At 52.2% G+C, this 20,858-nt stretch overlaps 1 protein-coding gene across 14 annotated transcripts in view; it reads left to right on the plus strand.

Moving 5' to 3' along the window:
• PPFIA4 (PTPRF interacting protein alpha 4) overlaps nucleotides 1-20,858 on the plus strand; it is a 57,615-nt gene that overhangs the window by 4,165 nt on the left and 32,592 nt on the right. For 13 of the 14 annotated variants that reach the window (XM_056361792.1, XM_056361795.1, XM_056361796.1 and 10 more), the window contains exon 2: nucleotides 15,805-15,937. The exons of the other annotated variant lie outside the window; for it this stretch is intronic. The gene's annotated coding sequence lies outside the window, so the exon portion shown is untranslated. The remainder of the gene's footprint in view (nucleotides 1-15,804; nucleotides 15,938-20,858) is intronic. 14 annotated transcript variants of the gene reach the window in all.

Raw genomic sequence — 20,858 nt, forward strand, 5'->3', positions numbered from 1 at the left:
GGCCGATAGCTTTAAATAGCGAGTGCTGTGCCGCGGGGATGTGCAGCAGGGAAGGATGCTCTCCTGCCTGGACTCTCCATCCAGCATCCCAGAGGGGAGAGGATCCATCGTCAGGGCAGGATGGCACAGCACCGGAAGCGACCCACTCCCAAAATTGCTGCCCATCCACCAGGCACATTGATTTAAAGCTCCTGTTTCCACCTTTCCTTGGCAGAAATGAATTTTTTCCATAATTACGAATGGGTTTTACCTCCCTGGCTAGCATTGTTTGTGATGCAGCTGATCTTCTGGGACAGAAGAAACGCACTGTTGCAGGGCTGGCTGCTGCGTGGTGCCCTGAGGGGTTTGATAGGCAAGAGGTAGGCTATCTCTTGGGCTGCACACCAGATAGCTGGAGCCTGGGGAAAGGGGAATGTTTGGCCGTGCTTCCAGCCCAGCGCTCACCTTTCTGGGAGTCTCATTAGTGCAGTACATCTTCAAACAGATCCTCTCCTGCCAAAGCCTGGCCTTTCTGGCTTCCAAAATCAGGAAAGATATTTGTAGCCTTGCTGTGGCATTAAAACAGGTGTCATAAACGTGATCTGAAGCTCTTAGGCATGAGGTCTGGTGGTGGTGCCTACTGCTGTTCCCCTTGCAGAAATTCATGGTGCCAGGGGCTGCAGACAGTGAGGGGAAAGAGATGGGCTTGTACAAAGTTTACAGCCTCGATAATCCAGTTAATCTGCCCCATAATTCAGTGTCTGGCAGCTGTACTAACTAGATCTTGGCCTCTTTCTAGCATCCCTCCAAAACTGCTTTGGAGGAAGGAGTCAGAAAAGGTCCAGAGGTTATTTTTGGCTGTGGCTGATTTATTCACACACTGATCAGCCAGGAAAGGAAGTTATTCTGGTCCCAAACTGTCCCACATAACCTGCAAGTACCTTGTGCGAGTGTGATTTCTCTGGGTGAAGTTGCAAGATGATGTTCTTATTTGGGGGAGTGAGCTCTCATAAAGCGCCTTGATGGCTCACTGTCCTGCGAGCCCACTCAGGGAGCTCAGGTCAGGCCAGCCCCACAGCCAGGGAATTACAGGATCTGCACCCTCCTGTCCTTGGTCCTTCAGGGACAGACCTGAGCCTTGTGTCCCTGGGGTGGTGGAAAGCACTGTGGCTTGAAATTCCTGCTTCATCCAAGGGAGCACCCAGCTAGACTGTGGGTCTCCCTGGGTGAGACCTAGGTTTGGGGAGCACAGGGCAGCATTTCAAGGCTCATTGGAACACGGCATCGGTTTGAGGCTTGGAAAGTGCCACAGCGTCTTGGACAGTTTCTCTGCAGGATGAGGTAGCTGTGGTGCTGAATGTCTTCTTGTTATGTTTGCTTCCCCTGGCATGCTGCAAAGCTGAGTTCTCTGCTCTCAGGAAGGGGTGGTGGGAATGAAGTGTGAGGGCGGCACAGCCAGATACCGCTTTTCTCCTGTGTATGCACAAGAGATTGTTTCCATGGGGCTTCCTGGTGTCGCCGCAGCTGATTTCTGGCCAGGGCTAGTGTGGGTCGGCCAGGGTGGGCATCCCTGGGACATAGCGCTGACGGTGCCTTTGCCATCCCATTGTGCCGATAATGTGTTTCCTACCCCAGCTGAGGATGGCATTTCCGTCAGCTGCATCCCCCTGCAGAGCTGCTGGTTGCAGCAGAGATCCAGTCCCTGTGCCACCCTGGTAGTTGCTGCATGTCTGGGGACGTCAGTGGCAATGTCCAGCCATGGATGCACTACTGGCATGAGCAAAGGGGGACCACATCTGCAGTGAGGAGGCAGGCAGGGCCAGGCCTGCATGGTGAGAGCGAGCCAGGCATTTTGGCTAAGGCAGGCTGGGGAGGATTGCGGGAAGCTTTGTGAGGGCAGAGGAGCTGTGAACCCAAGCCCCTAAAGGACCCATGGAGCTGTTGAGCAAACCAAATGTTGTCTGCTGCTTTGCCACTTGGAAAACTTGGCTGTGCTAGACTGTGGGTAAGTGGAAGTCCTGCAGATTCCTGTCTGCCTTTGGAGAGTTGCTGCCCTCACTCCTCCCCAGCATCGCAGCACCTGGAGGCAGGTGCCTGCAAGCTTTGTTGAGACACAGGGGACAGAACGAGGTCTCTAAGGTCACTGCAAGCATCCCTTGGAGAGACACCTCCCTGAACCCTTCCAGAGGATTGGGCTCTCCAGTTGCCATGTGCAGAATAATATGACTTAACTAATTTTAATCTAGTAAGTGTTTAATTGGAGGCAGAAGGCTCATCTTTCTAGATCAGAGCTGTGTTTCCTTTGAGCCCAGGTCCAGAAAGGGTTTGCTTTGCTGCTGTTAGCTGTCTGGTATCCAGATATGACACCCAGAGAGCAGCTAGTATTTGATGAAGAGAGGCTTCTCTTTCCTCCTTCCCAGCATCAAAACCTGGATGATAATCATTTGATTATTGCCAACACTTTGGGGCTGCCGTATTAAAAAAAAAGAGCATTTTTCCCCTTTTTGATCATCTGCTTCTAGTTAATTTAGTTACAAGTCTTTTGCAGTGGCCATTTTTGGAGATGGCAATGAGAGCATCTCTGCAAGTAGAAATGGCTTTCGTTCTGCATGTCCTTCATATTTGCATGTATGTAAAGAAATTTTGTCTCTTAAAATGAAGCTGAAATAAGCCTCAGCATTGCTGATCACCGCGTGGCTCTTCATGAGCGCTGGTGTCGCTTTCAAATCACACGTCGTCAATAAATCTAATTCTAACTGCCCTGCAGTAAATGGCATCAGCCTGCACTTTGAGATCTCTCCCACACGTACTCCTGCTGCCTAAAAATACCAGCGCTTTAATTCTCAAATGACTTGGCTATTGTACAGCCACCATTTTTTATTTAAGTATTGCTGCATGGCTCAGTGCAGGACATCTGTTATGCTACAAAGGGTGAAATTCTGCTCTTGAAATCTGGTCTTTAAGTAATGAAGCAGCTGTGTCAATCTTTGGGGTAAATGAACATTTATTACTTTTACTCTCTGTGCTGTGAAATGTGTTAATCAGGGGTGCAGTAGTGTTCAGGGAAGCAGGGTCCAGGTGGGGAAACTCATCCCTGATGTAGCATCAAGCAAAATACCCCGCAAAACGCATCCTTTCACCAAAGAGATGGACCCTCAGTGACCGCCAAAGAAAATGCCATTGTTGTTGGTGACCTTCCCAGGGAAGGGCAGGCCAAGTGTGCTTGGCCATCTCGGGGCACGGGAAAGGCACTCCAAAATCCCTTCCAGCCCATCGCGGGAGCCCTCCAAGCCCCTGAGCTGTCCCTGTGGTGAGGAGAGCAGAGGTGAACAGACCTGTCTCCCCAACACTGCCCATGAAGATGCTCTTGTGCTCAAGTACCTGCCCACTTTAGGAGCTCTTGATAACACAGTGTACTGCACTTCGTTCCTGTTATACCCTCCGTGTGTGTGCCCCAGGTGTCTATTACATCCTCTGCAGTAAATACATAATTTGCATTTGCATGTCTGGCTTTGAGATGTGGAATACAGGGAAGGGGACTGACTGCTTCAGTTTGAGTAGCTGGTTCTCTCTGTAATGGGTGATGCAGAGGGCATGCTGGTGTTTGCAGTTCATGCAGGGCACTGGACAGACTGGTGTGTAACTTGGAAGCAAGCAGGCTTTTTTTCTTCAGCATATTTCAGCCTCTTGACCTTACTGGCAGGGCAGGGAGAGCTCATCTGTTGGTCTACAAATGAAGCCAGGGGCTAATAACATGTGCTGTGATCTTGGGGTGAAGTGGAAAACTGGCTTACTGGCTTTGTGGCATTGACTGGGGGATTTTGGAGCCGTGCTGGATGCAATGGATGTGAAAAGAGGTTCAGCATAGCTGGGAGGTGCTGAGGCTATAAAACATGAGTGATGCTCTAAATGGATGTGTTTCTTAGGAGACTTTGAATTGAAGGTATTTGGATTTTCCTCTTTCCATCTCTATGCAATAAACCCTTACACTGCTGGGGGAGTTAATTTCTGAGCTGTAAATGCTTCCTGGAGCAGTGGGCGAGCACAGGCTTGAGGCACACACAGCTAACAGAGTTGGCTGGTAGCTGGGAGTTCTACACCCTGCTGCAATATGGTCAGGCCATGAGCACAAGCGTTGATAATTCCCTCAGTCTAGGGGCGGGGGGGAAGAAAAGTATGTTTTGGAGGCTTAAAAGGTGAGGAAACCAGCTACCAGCCCCGCATAGCTGGCAGACACTGGCTACTTGGTTTCCCCCAAGTAGCTCTCCACTGCAAGTAGGAGGAAATCCAGCCATTGGAGATGCCAGGCAGGTACTGCCACTGCCCCAGGTGGGGACAAGTGTAGTGACTTACCAGGAAGAGCCACCCTGGTCTATCAGACCAAGATGCAGTAGGTCATCCATCACTCAGTGCCCAGATTTTCTCCTTCCAAGGCTCCACGTGTGCTGACCTGGTGTGCCTCAAAATGCCAAAAACCTGTTGTGGACAAGGAAGTAGAAGGTTTTTCCCATGTACTGCCTTCACCCTCAGCTTTTTCCACCCTCTTTCCTTCAATGCAAGTGTGTACACAAGGAGAGTGACCATGGGGCAGCTACAATCTAGTCGCTGGTGAGCTGGAGATTTGCCTGAGCCTGTTCTCCCAAAAGCATGAGATTTAGCAGGATTTATCCCCAAATGATTGGGAGATGCTGATGAGTGTCCAGGTTAACCAGTCTTTGGGGCAGTTGGGGACCTTCATGGTCTCCTTTTGCCCCTCTCCATCCCCCCTTGGCTTGGTTTGAGGCTGATCCGCTCTGAGGCAGCTGCCAAGTGCACTTGGTAGTGCCCAAAGCTTTCATAAATCTGTGAGGAGTCATGGGCACAGGACAGGTGGTAATAACACCAGTAACCAGAGCAGGCTGGCTGGAGAGAGGTGGTCCGGACTGGTGGTGATAGGAGGATGCTGCTAAGGAGAAGGCGATGGTGGCTGCTGTGACAGTTTTATTGCCTCTGTCTTCCTCTGAAGATGATGGTCTGGGTTTGAAAGAGTCTGGCCTCTGTGCAGCTGCAGCTCCTGGCTCCCAGCTGCCCTCAGCCTTGCTCCGGCAGGGAGATGTGTGCAGTTGGACTCTTGCTTCTTGTTGTTTTCCAAAAAGCGAATATTGTCAGATTCAGAGCAACTCCGGCCATATCATATGCATATTAATGTGGAGCCAAAGCAAGGCTTAGCACGCACGTGTCTACCTCTGTGGATAGCTGGGGTGGGAGCTGGGTGTGTGCACATCGAGGTCTCTGCTGAGGGGTTTCAGAAGGATGTTATCTGCAAATGCAGCTCACAGAAAGCTGGGAAAGTGATAGAGAGAGATGCCAAGAAGGGAGGCTGCTGCGGGGAATCTGAGCGGCTCCTGCCTGCAAAACTCCTCACGCTGCTGCTTGTGAGATGCTGGAGAGGCAGATCAGCTGGGGAGCGCCAGCTTGCCCCCGCGCTGGGAGCAGGAAAGGGGCTTTGTGTCAGCGCTGGAAGAGCAAGAGCAGCATGACTTCAGCTCAACCTCCCAGGCTGGGATGGAGCTACCTTTGCTCTGGAGCGGCAGCCACTGAGCCCGCAATGCTGCGTGACACTGATACAGCCCAGACACTCCTCTCCCTGGCTGTCACCGCAGCAGCCTGAAAAAGCCGGGGCCGTGCAAGGCCGTGCTTGTGCTTGCCTAACGTAGGCACCGTAGGCACCAGCTGCTGCCGGCTACAGCTGGAGGCTGCAGTCCTGGCCCTGTTCCACCCTGGCTGCAGATGTTCTGGCTCAGCTCCTCTGAGGGTGGGGTGGTCCGTAGGGGGCTGGAGGCATGGGTGACCCTTTGCAGAGGATGCCAGAGGGACTGCTCACTTTGCTTTTCTGCTTGGGATTCTGGCAGCTGGGTTTGTGGCTGTGCTGATGGTGCTGCAAGCACCCTGAGAAAGCTGCTCAGGCAGTCAGAGCAGGGACCCTGTGACGTGGTACAGTGGCAGCATGGCCCAGGAGTGGCCGGAGAGCAGGATGAGGGCCTCTGTGAAGGATGCTTCAAAATATGGAGGCATTTAACGGCAGCTCCTAGAGGGCTTGCTGGTCTGCAGGGGGGTGAGGCTGGCCTGGGGCTGCTGTCTCCTGCAGCTGCTCTTGCCTTCCTTGCTGGCACAGCCAAAAGCATCCTAAATTTCTCACAGGTCACACCAGGCACACCTCCAGAAGTCAGCCCACCACTGTAGTCACCAGGGTGGCTTTCAGGGATGAGCAGAGCCATTTTCAGGTGCTTGCTCCCCATCCCACTTGTTCTCCAGCTGTTCAGCTTCCCCCATCATATCCCTGTTCTCATCAGTCATTATTTCTCTCTGGGTGGAGGCTTTTTAATAACATCTGACATTTCAGCTATTTTTGAGTCATTTCCTTTCTTCTACTCCAATTTTCTTCCTCTTCTTCATACCTAGGAAACCTTTCTTTGTCTTCGGCCAAGGGGGAGGTGTCTGTTATTGCCTCTGTTATCATATTCCAGGAGGTCTGATCAGGTTAATGAAAATCTTTCCCTCTTTCTCTTGTGTGTCGCTTCCACTCCCATCTTCTTTAGCCTGGTATCTTAAGGAAATGAAACGAAAGAACTTGTGTTGTCAGGGCTTTTTTCTCCCCACGCTTGCTCGCAAATTTGTTGATCTCCCTTAGCAAATCTGATGGGGTGGAGAGCTTGAAACATGCTGGGGCTTGTGGTGGCTGGCAGGGAGGACAGAGCCAGGCCGTGCCCTGGAGGGGCATGGTGCAAGGTGCCCGTGGTGGTGCAGTGGACTGGGGCTCATTGCCCAGAGAACAGGGCTCCATATCCCACTCAGAGCACAAGGGGTGCCGAGGCTGTATCCCCAAGCCCTTTAGCTGGGATAACAGGCTGCACTGCATGGCTATTTTTGCGGTCCAGCTGTTCTTCTTGTGTTCAGGAAGGGAACCAGAGGAGGAGAGTCGCTCTAAGCTCACAGACAGGGTGTTAGTCTGTGCTTCAAGAAAACTGGGCTGTGTTTTCAGCTGCAGCCTCACGTGTGGCTCGAGGGCTCTTCCTGCAGCAGCAGGAGCTGCAGCTGGTTTAAGCTAATCTGTTGGAGTGTGAACTGCAGCGACAGAGGAGCCAGGGGAGATTTTCTGCTGCTGTCCATGCTACAGGAGGGAGAGGCGGTAGAGCTTTGCCAGTGGCTGCTGCAAAATCTGGTTCCCTGGTAGTAACATGAGGATTGTAGCACTAACTGGTGAGGGAAATCTTGGGGGTCCTGGGAGAAGCACAATGTGTCACCGGTAGTTCAAGTGCATTGGTGGAAAAGGACCAAAGTGGTTCTTGATGTGTCCTTGGAGCTCATTGCCATTTGCAACAAGAGATGGGGTACCTTATGAGTGTGTTCCCACTTTTCCCAGCCTAGATTGCGGAGAAGGATTGTGCCAGGCTGGGGAGGAGGGTTTGCTGAAGCCCTGCAGCATGGAGATGCTGTGCCCAGGCCTTGCAGTGGAGAGACAACCTGTCTGCTTGGCAATTTAGCTGCGGGCAAAGCTTTTCTGTGGGTGAGTTACTGCTCATTGGCACCAAGTTGTGTTGTAGAGCTGCACTTGGAAGGTTTCACCCTTGCTGTGCCATGTCCTTCACTTTCCATGTACATTTGGTATTTCTTTTGGGCAACCTTTTCTGCTGTTCTCTCTTCAGCCTTTGTCCCTCAGGCCTGGAGCGCTGCTGAACCTCAGCATGGCCCCTGCCTAGTCCCACTGCCAGAGGAGATGGGGGTTACTGTAGGGGGCCTTGCCTCACTCTCTGCCTGGTCCCACCAGCCACCTGCCTTCCCTTCTCCCTTGTGGTCCTTCCCAGCGTGGGGGGCTTGCTGGGTGGCACCAAGCCGGCAGAGGGCAGAAGGGCACTTGTAGCCTAGCAATGAGCAGGGTCCTCACCAGGTCCTCACGGGATCCCTTCTCCTAGCAGATCCCCAAATGTGCAATCCTGTTAGTGGGGACGCAGTGCGTCTGTGTCACGGCTCATGGACAATTTGCTTGGCCATACTTGTGGTCTGCTGAGTGGGAAGGCTTGATGGTGGGAAGACAAGACCAGCCTTGATGCCACCGTGGTCATGCGTGATACAGACGTTTGGGGTGCGTTTTGGAGCTAGGTTTCTTAACCAACTGTGAGACATGGATAAATGTAGGAGAAGGGCTTGGCAGTGCCCCCTGCTTAGGAGCTGGGTGCTTGGTTTCTCTTTCCAGGAAGGGTTTCGGTTTTCCTTTGTTCTCTCCAGCCTCTCTTTTGATGGTGGTGAGATGGGCTCTCTAATTGAGGAGATCCCAGCTGAATAATCCACTGAGGAAGCTGCTAATTTGAAGACATGTCTGTAATAATTAAATCATTATCTGGAGGGAAGTAGAGAACAGATACCAAAACCGGGCTAATTAAAATCCAAACCCAGGATGACTTGGGCTCTGGGCCAGAGCACAGTATAGTCTGTTGGGGATGTCTTCATGTGTAATTGCTTTTCAGAACATCAGTCCCACCAGAAAACCCATCTGTTCCCTGTCACGAGACCAAGATTGACCCAGAAACCCTCTTGTGTTGTCCTGTCCCATGTTCCCCAGACTAGACACAGCTAGAGGATGGTCATGTGCTTCTCAAAAGGCACAGGAGATGGCGAGGCCCAGTCTGGGTGAGTATGCAGTTCTTGGGCCTCGGGAACTAAATTCCTCCGTATCTCTGGAAGATTTGGTCCTTATCTTCTTTCAGCCCTCAGGCTTGGCCAATGTTCTTTGAAAGTCTGTTGAGATCTAGGAGCAAGGTGGGCTCATATCAATGCCTACTGCACGCATGGAAGGATTTGGACCTGCAAAGGTGCCATGGGGACCCATTGCCTGGGAGGAAGGTGGCTTTGGCTGTAGGGAGAGATGAGTCTTGTTCAGGCTGACTCTACATCTCGAGTGGGAGCACCTTGGGAGAGGTTTTGTGTGCTGCATTGCCTGTAAGGATGCACTGCGTTGCTACATATGAACCCAGCCGTTGAGCTGTCCTGGGGTGTCAGTTCTCAGCAGGTCCAGATAGGTGGAGGTGGCTCTACTGAGCTGAAATGAGGTGACTGGCAGGTGTGGTTGTGATGTTGGAGTGGAGAGAGGGTCTTTGGACAGCACTTCACACTGTGCCATGACGATGGCAGATATACAAGGTGGGTGTTAATGTGCATGCCCAGAGGTGCTGTGAACGCTTTGGCTGAGGCTAGTCAAGCCTGAAGTCCACCATGTCCTTCAGCAGGGCCAAGCCCTTTGCAAAGGACAATGCGTAAAAATCCCACCTCCCATTTTCAGGATGCTGGGTCGAGAGTAAATTCAATCCTTTTGAGTTCCTGCACTGGGTTGATTTCTGGGTCAAGGAGGTATTGTTGCTCTGTCTGTGTAGACTGAAGGTCCTGATGTAGGTGGTAGCAAGGTGAAACCCAGCAGCAAGCATCGCTTTAGACAAGCTGGCACTGAATCACTATTTTGGCAGGGAAGGGCTTGCAGCTGTCCAAACCAGGGCCCCTTCCAAAACTGGTTAAGATAAATTAGTGCATTTACCTAGTAGGGACAAGGTCGGGGAGCTCTGTCTATCAGGTGTGCATGTCCTGAGCATCACTTGGCAAATGCCCCTGTATTGGCTCATCTCAGGTGGGCTGGTGGCTGCAGTCATCATCTGAGCTTGGTAAGGTGGGAGGAGGGCACAGCGTGGGAGTCCAGGCAGGGAGTCACTTCTGTTGGGGTAAGCATCCCACCAACCCTGACACTTTTTTCCCCCTACATTGCCCTGGAGTGAGCGCAGCATCGCAGCAGCGTGGTGCTGGCACTGCAGCAGTGATGTGGTGGATCTCAGGGACAGGCTGCTTTGGGCTGAATCATCCCTAAGCCAGTGCCAGTGGAGCTGGGTTCTGCTTGGTCTAACATCTGCAGGAACAGGGCACTGTAGGATGCCCAGCGTCCAAAATCATGTTGAATAGAAGCCAGAAATCGAAAGCTAGCTGCAAAACGGTCACTAAACCTTCTAGAAAATGTTGGCTCAGCTGTTGTGCTTGAGTTGTGTGTGGAGAGGGACTCCCAACCCTATGTGCATCCTGGTGGCTTGTGAGCTTTAATATGCTGCTTGCTTTTAATAGTGCATGACATTGTCATCTCAGGCAGCAGATGTGTTGCCAAAGCATTGGGTCATCCCCAACTCTTCATCCCCCCTCCAGGGATTTCAAGGTTCCTGGCCACCACATTTTTTTGAGTGCTCACAGGAGCACTGCTCAACCAGACAGACAGGGTGGAAACCACCATGCCTGCATCTCTTCCAGCCAGTTGTGCACGAGTGTAATTACCTACATTTAATTTCTCTAAAAGCCTGCTGAGCTGCAAACACTGTTCCCCCCTCTCCTCGTGATATCTCACATGGATTGGCCAAATCCGGCTCTTGCCTCCTCCTGGGGGGGTTTGGGGGATCATCCCTGGCACCGGTGCATGGCCACAGGGACGCTTGCTCAGCTCAGCTTGTGCAGGAGCTCGTTGAAGTGCTGGGGGCCATTGCAAAGTGCTGTGTCAAGGCACTCTGCATCGATGGGCGTAACGGGGGTGGATGCTTCTTGGACGTGCTTCGGAGGTGATGGGTGGATACACAGGCCAGGAGTGATGATGGCATGGCTGGGGCCACCACCTTAGTGGTCTTCTTGGGTGAGCTGGCCATCACTGTGGGACCTTGCAGGAAGCACAGTGGGGACAAGGGGACAAGCTGCTGGGGCTCTCGGTGCCAGGCATGAGGCTTTGCCTGGGGTGCACTGAGTGCTACCAGCAAGGACACAGAGCTCACTGCATTACCTTAGCTCCACAGAACTGACATTTTAAGAGGGAACAAGTTGGAAATTGAGCTGAACTAATGCCCAGTGCTGCTTTTTGTGACGATAAATGCTCAGACGAGAGCTCTGCTGACACAGAGAACTGCTGCATCACTGCAGACACGACACTCCCCACGCTTTCTGGAGCTATTTTGTGTTAGTTCCCTCAATTTGAAGCTTACGCTGTTTTTTTCAAATCCCCCAAATCAGGGGAACAGTGCTGGGTCACTGTATTTCCTCTGGTTGGTCTCTCTGCTCATCCAGCACAGTCCTGAGCATCCTTAGATCATGTGCTGGTGCAGAGGAACAAGGATGAAGGCAGTGCTGGGCATGTACCGTTGGGACCACTGCAGGCAGGATGGGTGACAGGATCACCAAATGGCATGGTGATAGCATGGGCTGGAGCATGCTCACTTACCCCTGGGGTGCCTTGGGGACATCTCAAGGGGATGGTTGCTCGGTGGCACCCTTGTCTCTCCCCACTGATACACCGAGGCTCCCAGCTGGGATGGGGACCACACTGGGTAGGGAGCTGGCTGGTGTCCGTGGCTGCTCTGCCCTCCAGGCCACCTGGCCCTGCTCCATCTGCCTGGGCTGCAGGACATGGCCTTTCTGCCCCATAAACCATGCGGGTCATTAGCTGGGGGACAGGGGTGCTGGTTAATGAAGAGAGAGAGGAAGGAGAGGGCTGGTGGAGCTGGGTGAAGCCCTCGGGGACTCTGCTCAAAGCTCCCTGCTGGGTCTAACACAGCTCGTGACATTCACAAAAAGCTTGATTTGTTCTTCCCAATCTCCTCCAGTACTTGGGATCTCTGGAGGGAACTGGACTTAAATATCCCTTTTGTCTTCCTTGTGGACTACATCTAGGAGGAATAAGCTCCAGATGGTCGACTAATTCCACCATTCTCCTGAAAGGAGACAACTTCTATTTTCCTTCTCAACTCAGTTCTCAAAGCACATCATCTTCAGGACCTCCGCCTCACTCGCGCAGTGAGCTGGGAACATAGTCTTCTGCTTCTTGGTGTTTGAGGATGTGCAGGGGCAGAATCATCACCAGAACCTCCTTCTTGCAAGAAACAAGCCTTAAAAATGCAAGACAAATGCAGGAGAAGCCTTTCTGCAGCACTGTCTGACCAAGGCTGGCACTTGGCGCTTTCCTGCTGCTCTGGCTGGAGGCTGTGTGGCTAACTGTGCATAACGAAGAGGGTGGGTTGAATAAGTGGACTTGCTGGATGTGGGTTAGGCAGAAGCAGACAGAGCTCTAGTGTCTGTGCCTTGCCCCTGGCCACCTTTTAAATGTCACTGTCCTCAGATGTCCCTGTACGGCTGCTTATGCCATGCCATGTCCTGTCACTCGCCATGAACCATAGGGATGAGACGCCGGGAGCTGGCACCCGGCTGCCTGGGTCCTGATGGGCACAGGCACCGTGTGAGTGGCAACAGGGTTATTCCAGCCTGGCTTGGGGGTGCATGGGAGCTGTGCTGGAGTTTGTCTCCATCTCTGCATGCTCCTTACTGACACCAGTCCTGTCTTCTGTTCTCCTCTGCCAGCTTCATCCACCCCTTCCAAACCATGTGGGGGGACAGACAAGATGCCAAAGGACCATGACTTGGCCAGGGAAGGTTGTGGTTATCCTCGGCATGAGGATGATTGGGAAGAAGAGCAGGTTTCAACCAGGTGGGGATTTAACCCTGCAATCCTGCCTTGCCCTAGAGAGCTGAGCAGCCACAGCTCAGAGATCCCATCCACCCACGTGTCCCAGCAGGAGTGGAGATGCATGGAGTATGTCTGAGGTTTTTTTCCCCATGAATATTGCAGAGCTGTTCTGGTGCTGGATCTGGCCCGAACATCCTGAGAGCCTGGCTGCACAGAGCTGAGAGTCACGCTGGTATCCTGCTCCTCACCAGGGCATGTCTGCAGCTGTTTAGTAATTAGCAGTGCCATCAGAAAAGGGATTAAATACCTTGCTAAAGTTACTTAGCACAATAAAGGGAAAGCAGAAGGGATGAATACAAGGGGGACACACACCCCACTCCACCCCATCTCTTGAATTACCAAAACCATCTAAGTTGCCCCTGGCTGGGATCATCTAATGCCCAAGCCAAGATGTCACTGCTCTTCTTGAATAGGAAGGACTAAAACCTCCGGTGTTTTGGGAGTACGGAGGAAAGCAATGTCCTGCTGCATCTGGAGAGTCCCTGAATTGCTTGCAGGTGGGATGGGGAGCATGAGGCAGGCTTGGGGTGCAGGTCTTACCGCCTTTATCTCTGCTTGTGTGCTAAAGTGGTTGATGGTGTGTTGCAGAGCTCTGGAGGCCCCCCCATGGCACGGGTCATGCTCCAGGACCATTATTTTTCCCTTTCAGGTTGTGTTGGCTGTGAAACCACTCTAAGTGTGATGCAGAAATGTGTTCCCAAGCCTGCCATGGTCCAGACTGGAGCCAGCAGCACTAGGCATTTTCCTGGTCTGTCCTCTGTGGCTGTGAACGCCATCTAATACTTCCCAAATTTCACACTGAAAGCCCAGTCTGCCTCTTTGGCTCCCCAAATTACCTCCCTGGGCTTTTCCTCAACACCACTCAAAATCTGTGGTCCAGTGAATGATAGTGGCAAAATGCTTAACACCTGCCTGAGCGGGGCAGGGAGTGAGGTGCTACGCTGGGTCCTGGGGAGGTCGCTGAGCTGCTTTCCCTTTCCACCACTCATGGAGCTGGTGTCCAAATTTTATAATGGGAAATGGGCAGGTGTGTAGCTGATATGTGGGAGCAGTTATTGTTGCTGAGGCTCGTTGCACGGAGGGCCGTGCTTAGGGTGCGGATGATGTTCCTGGGTGTGAAAGAGATGCCAGCAAGCTGGGCGATGTGGTGGAAACCCTGAATCTTGGGCAGATGAGGCATGCAAGCTGCTTAGGGCGAGCAGCCACTGCATTAGGATGCACATGGTGTTGGCTGTGGGATTTCTTTACAGGCAGCAGCCTTGTGTGTTCCCTGGGCTGGGCACAGAAGCCCAAGCTGCCTGCTGTAGTGTGGGTACCAGGGCTGGGGTGGGTGAAGAGGCACCTCTGCATCTTTTCACAGGGTTCGGGTGCACCCACAGTGCAGATTTCAGCAGCCCCCCTGCGTGCTGGTGACACTTCCCCCATCACTGAATAAATTAGCACCAGCAAGTGCTCACAGTGTGTGACTAAAGCAGGGCAGGGACTGGTTTGTCAGTGAGGAGGAGGGCTCCCGGCTCCAGGGCGTTAGGCTCCCAGATGAAATAACTCTTTATCAAAAGTGTCATGGGGTGGGGGGGATGTACCCCTGGCAAAACCTCAAGTGAAATCGTGGAAAATCACCAGCCATCCTCTGACTCTCAGCGATGGTTGAGGTTATGCCCTGCTATTGGGGAAACTGAGGCACAAACCCTCACTTTCCCAAAGGTGAGGGGGCTTCTGCAACAATGCCGCCTCTGTGACAAGCACATGATTTTCTCCCCCCAGTTGTAGACTGCTTCTCTGTGCCGTCCCCTCTCAAAGGAGTCTGCATCCACCTTGGGCTGGAAACCAGCCTAATTTCTGGGATCACAGTGCTCAGCTTAGCTTGGAGATTCTTCTAGGGACTAGTTAACCTTGACATGCTGCTTCCAGAAGAGCTGTGGCAATTGCATTTGCCTCTGCTGCTTGTTTAAACTAACCTTGAAAGAGGCAGAAATCAAAGGCTTTGTCCTAACAGAGCAAAGGACATAGGGTTTGGTTGCAAAGTTATCGAAAAAAAGGACGAAACAGCCACGTGCATGTACAGGGATGGCAAGTGGACCAGCTATTGAAAAAGGAAATGATTGTAACCAGTGTTGTGGCTTTTTTGTGTCGGGTCGGTTGCTGTTAATACCCCTTCTTGTCTCCGTGGATAGATCTGAGTGCAGACCACATCCTGGAAGAGGGATGTGAGCTCAGTGTCATGCATCAGGCACATCCTTCTCCTCCCTTCCAGGGAGTCCGGCTCACAGCACAAAGTGGTTTCCCAACCACTCACCCATTGAAGGAATCGCTGTTTCCTTGTCGTGTCAGCAGTGCTGCTGGACTTCTGTAGAAATCCGCTACAAAACAGTATCGGTGCAGGTGACTGGGGCGGGATTGTGGTGACAGGATTTGAGGGATTTGGTTTGTGTTTCTAGTGGTTTGGGGTAACCCCTTCTGCCTGCTGGGGCAGGTCTGCAGCGGGGTGAAGTCCAGCTCATGGGCTTGTTACAGTGACCATGTTCCCTTGCTTCACCAGCATGCTTGCTGTGCTCCCACATGAGCTCCTGGCCACACTGGGATCCTCGTGGGTTTAGCAGCAACTTCAGACCTGTTGTCCTCTCTCCTCTTTGTCTGTTTTTGTCTGTTGCAAACCCAGAGATAAAGGTGTGCCTGGGCTTGCTGAGTCTCTGGGCCAGGCTTTGGGTTCCCACTTGTCAGACAGATCATCTGCTTTGGAACCCCTCCAAGGCTCATCCCTGTCTGTCATGTCACCCCAAAGTGCCAAGGCAGGGGGGTTGTGTGTTGATGTGTCTTTACCCCAGCAGAACCTTGCCATGCCAGATTCCTCCTTGCATTTGAGATCGTCCCTTTCTCTGGGGTCAGTTGAGGACACGTAGCACATTTTGGAAACAGGGAAACTGAGTCAGGAACCATAACATGACTGATACAACATTTTCCAAGGGGTGTCACGGTCCTGTAAAATGGTATACGTGACAAAGTTAGGTGCCAACCTCTGTTAGGGGTGTTCACCATCCTCCACACTATGCACCCCATATCTGCGCTGGAGGACCCGACAGAGATTTCAGCTCATCGTCTGACAAGCTTTTTGTTGTGGAACAATTGTGTTTCTGCACAATGGCGAGGAGCAGGTGGCTTTCTGAAAATACCCACTGGAAGTTGTGTGTAATGCCTCCCCTCCCACTGGGAAGTATAAATATCGGTTGAATACTAACACTTTACTTCTCCCTGCAAAGAAACAGCCAGATCTGGACATTTTTCCTCCTGGTTTCTCCTCTGGCTTAGTGCCTTGGAGCAAGCAAGGGCTGAGGATGGGAACCGCTTTTTGGTTTTGGAGCAAGCCTTTGGGGCAGAAGCGTGCCCATTAAGGTAAGATACTGGGAGTAGCTGTCTCTTGTTGCTTGCAGTCTCCTCTTTCCCCATGCTTCAGGTGCACCCGCTGCTTCCCTGCCACCTCTGAGACAGGTCCAAAACCTGGAGATGCTGCCCAAATGTCCTGTCCTTCCAGGGTTGCATCTCCAGCAAGGGACAAGTTGGGCATTGTCCCCTGGGGAGCAAAGGACACATTGCTGTGGGTGTGGGGACCCCAGGTGACTTCCCAGGCCTGGATGAGAGAAGAGGCACCACTACATCTTTTCTCAGGTCTCAATCACATCCATAGCACAGTTCTCTGCAGCGGTGATTCTCCCTCTGTGAATCCATCTTACCCTTTAGTATGTGATCATTTGCTGCTAAAAATTGGCACCTTACTTCTATCTAGAATACCTCATTTCCCTTATTATCCCTGGGTGTCCTGGCCACGGGTTGTCTCTGGCATCAGCCAGGTACCATCTGTGCGGTACCCTGCCGTTGGCGGGGCTGCATTAGGGAATGTGGAGGCACCATCACCATATGGGCCCCATGGTAAATTGGATCTTCCTTATCCTTCTCAGGGGACTGGAGGTCTCCAGAGGCCACAGTACATCCTGGGAGTAATGTAAGGACTCTGGAGAGATGCTGGGATGAGGCTGTGTCTGCCAATTGGTTTTCTTATCAAAATGCAGCTTTTTCCCTGTGGATTGCCCAGAGTGGAGAAGCCAGGGTGCTTGAGTTTGCAGATGGGGCTGCTCAGATCCAGGCTTGTAAAACTGTAAAAAACCTGTAGAGTATATAGATAAGGGTCTGTGCCCAAACATAGGGATAGAGGGAGGAAAGGAAGGATGGAGAGAGGCCCTCGGGGTCTATGGGGCTTTAGAGAGGGATGTGAGGAGCTCCTGGCACACGTGGAGCTCAGCTGGCTATCTCCAATGCAGATAAGCCCCATCTAGACGCCGTGGCACAAGCAGCAGCTGTCCTGTGGTTGCAGGGCAGAAGCACCTTGGGGAGGTGAAATCTCAGCCGGTGGCCCGCATGAGCATGTGGCCAAGGCATCTCCAAGACTTGTTGCAGGTGAAAATTTCCGTTTCTAGGCTCTGCACTTAAAAACGGCAATTCCCACTGTTGAGCCAAGGCACTTCAGCACCCTCTTTGTCTTGTGCGCAGGAATAATTTCCGTTTTCTCAGCCTCTAATTACCACATCTCCCACCAAGCGTAAAATGGAAAGCGGGCCCTGTGGGTTGGTGGAGATGCTGAGGATGTTCCTGCTCTGCCATCCACAAGCTGTCTCACAGCTTGATGGGTCAGGACTGACCTTCCCCGGGGCAGACCATGGGGATTTGGTGGCTCAACATGTCCTGGCTGCTCCAAGGTGGTGTCTGACTTCAACGAGGGTGGGAAGGACTTATGCCAGGACATGGTGCTCTCTGCAGAAACACTGGAAATGTCAGGATACAAGACTTTTACAGCCTGTCCATGTAATCATTTTCAACAGAGCATCACAAAGAAAAGGTAAAAAAAGAAGTCCTGCAAGGAAAAAACAACAGCAGAAGGGCATCACCCTCCTTCTTCCTCTTGGGTCTGGCTGGGAAGGGGTCAGTGGAGGATGCTGGGACCCCGTCTTCGACTGGTTTGGTGGAGGGGAAGCTGTCCTCATGCTGGTGAGCTGCAAGCAATGGGTACTGGTGTGGGCTCTGCTGCACTGACTGTGCTGCTCTTTTGAGGCCAGGTTAGGCAGCTGATGAGGATTTTCTAGGAGCAGAAGAGATCAAACTGACGTTTTTATGGGATGATCAATCTCCATGAGCTTGTTGCCTCCAAGGTGTGCGTTAAACCCTCTTTGCCAGCTGCCTGCTGGGGTGATGATCTTGCTGACAGAGCCGTGGAGGTTTTTTAGTTTCTCTTGTCAGGGCTGAGATGAGAGTGAAGCTGTTCAGAGAAAAAATGCAAGCCTGTCTCTGCCTCAATGCACAGGCGGTTTTGTGTGTGGATAAATGCTGGGTATGCTTCTCGCTCTGGTGGAAAAGGGAAAGCTGGGGTGCTCCCTGGGACTGAGCATATCCCACAGGCTTGCTACGGAGTCATGCCGAGCAAATAATCAGCTCAAGGGCAAAAAAAACTCCTCTGCTTTCCATGAGCTGCTCCATGTCTGGGCACCATCATTGCAAACCGGCCTCTCCAAGCAGGCAGTGCGTGACTGTTCTGTTTTCCATCTCAAAGAGTGGGGAAAGCATCGTTTGGCTGGGGGGGTATAGTAAAGCAAGCACGTTTTCACTGGCAACAAACCTGCTTCCAGCAAGTCTGTGCCTGGCAGCCCTGCGGGACTAAAAATACTCAGCAAAGGGCTAGAGCTGCACAGTGTCTGTTTTCTCAGCTCACCAGCTGTCTCCTCACATCCTCGCTCCTCTACCCAATGATTATCCCATCAGTTAAGGCCCTCTAAACTCAGGCAGTAACATTTATGTAGTTTTACCAAACACAGTTGAAAGGTTGAGATTCACAGGCGGTGTTTTGCTGCTAATTGCGAGCAAGCTCGGACCTCTCCGACATCCAGTGCCGAAGGGCTGCTTTCAGTCTGCCCTCACTGCTGTAAAATCACCAGCAAAGTGTGTGATGTGCTCGGAGTGTTGTCCGCACTGACATCCTCAAGGTCCTTAAAAGTGACCGGTTGGACATGGAGGTCTGCTTAGGAAATGCTGAGCTGCGCTCTGCAGGGACAGCATCTTTGTGTGTGCAGCTGCAGCTGGGCTCCCAGGGGAAGAGATGTGTGGGAATGGGTGATTCTCTGTTGCTTTTGGAGAACAAAGAAAATCCCAAGGTTTGAGGTGGTACAGAAATGAGAAGATGCTTGTGTTGAGGGGAGCTGACCCTGGGCAGGAGCTTCCTGCATGTGTTCCTGCACATCCCTGCACCCATGCACATTCCTACTCATGTGCACATCCCTGCATGCATGGATATTGCTGCACATGTGCATGCCCCTGGTGTGTGCACACCCCTGCATGCTCGCCCATGCCTGTTGCTCGCTGAACACACTTCCTGCTCCAAAAGGCTTGAAGGCAGCAGGTGCAGAAGACAAGCGGACTTGTGCTCCAGCCCCTTCCCCAGCTCTGTTGCCCTTCTCTGGACACCCTCCAGCATATATAGCATATAACACATGTAACAGGATATAGCTGTGCACAGGAGCAGGTTGCAGTGAAGCAAAGTAGCGCATGGGTTTACCTAAACTGCCCCAGCCACCTGTGCGCAAGCTCAACCATGGGGGAAGCAAAAAGAAAATTAGCCCTTGGGTGATGCCTAGGGTAAATCTGCGCTGCCTCCTGCACTGTGTGGGTTCAGCCCCTTGGAATACCTCCATGGGGTGTGGGGAGGCACCACTGCTTTGCCGGGACTGGGGTCTGTGGAGTCTCCTCGTGGTAAGTGAGTCTCTCCTTTGCAGCTGGGATAAATTTCCATCCCATCATTGCTCCTGTCAGATTTATGTCTTGGCCATTCCCTGCAGCATTTCTCTTCCCTGAGTGGCTGCAGGGCTCTTCCCTCCCTGCCTTGATTGATATCTCTTAATTCACCTACTAATTCATTCAGTACCTTGCCAGCAGCTGGGGTAGGGATGTGGCCACGTGGCTGATTTTGCCATTGACATCGTGATCAAGAGGCCATCTGGCTTTCCACAGTGTGGACATCCTTGCTCCACGCTCATCCCACAAGCAGAGGTACAGTGGCAAAATGGTGCATGAAAGTCACCTCATTTGGGCTTTGCACCCAAATTAATAGAGCTTAGCCCTGGGGTAAGGCTGGTATTGGCTGTTCTTGGCCCCAGCTCTCCCTACAGCCTGGGGAGGGAGGGCGTCTGCCCTCCGAGGAGGCTGGCAGCATGGCCACGTTCATGTGTGGGTACCACTGGGACTGCTAATCGGGGAGGGAGGACTGTACAACATTTTACCTGCTTAATTACGGGGATGAGGCTCATGTCCAACTCAACCCAAGGAGAGCAGGGGATTGGAATGGTTCCTCACTCTGTGCCTTTTCCTCTATCAGCCTCCTTTTTGCAGGGAAGCTGTGGGGATGGATGTCCACAATGCACAATTATCCTGGTCATCCACATCCCAACAGCCAGGAAAGGAGCATGAACAAGCCTCGAAGGACCACGACAGCATTACAGGCCCATAACAGATTTTATTCCACTTGAGGAATGTGACAAATCCGTAAAGGGGAGGAAGTCAGACAGCTACCTGCGGGTCAGTCCAGCCCCACGTCCCTGGCATGCAGGAGCCAGCTTTCAGCATAAAGTGCTGCATACACATTGAGGGGCTGGTGTTTTTGCCAGAGCTTCTCTATTTTTAGAGGGTTTTTTGTGTCAAACTTCCCATCAGCTGATGAGCCAATGTCATCCCAAGAACGGAGCTATGGTTCCCCTGGCCCTGGCAATATGTGTCTGCACGTCTGGGTGTGCACAAAAGCATCTCCTTACACACACTGCCTTTGAACTGGGGAGAAATGCCCCACTGTGCTGCCGAGCTGTTTGAGACATGAGCTTTTATTCCAGTCCAAAGGGCCAGAACAGGCTGATCTGGCCCATGATGGCGTGCAGGTCCTTTTTGTCTGTGTGCGTATGCTGGTTTGAAAGGAGAGTGATATAAGGATATTGGGACCTGTCCTCAAGCATTGTATCTGTTGTAAAGGTTTAAAAACTTAAGGAGGACTGCCCTATAATGAGGATTAGACCAGTGACTCTCACCCCAAGCTTGCTACATCATGTTTTGCTGCTCGACTCATCTTGCCCATGGTTTGTCCCCTTGCAGAAGTGGAGGTGAGTGGAGGGTGCCCACATGACCCCAGGGCTGAATCCCATTCCTGTGAGTCCTGAGCCCACCTGTTGCAATCTACCAGGGTTTGATGGGGGGCAAAGGGTGCTGGGCAGATGCCCTGGGCATTTTG

This window comes from Falco biarmicus, chromosome 16 (genome assembly GCF_023638135.1).
Source record: "Falco biarmicus isolate bFalBia1 chromosome 16, bFalBia1.pri, whole genome shotgun sequence".
NCBI lineage: Eukaryota > Metazoa > Chordata > Aves > Falconiformes > Falconidae > Falco > Falco biarmicus.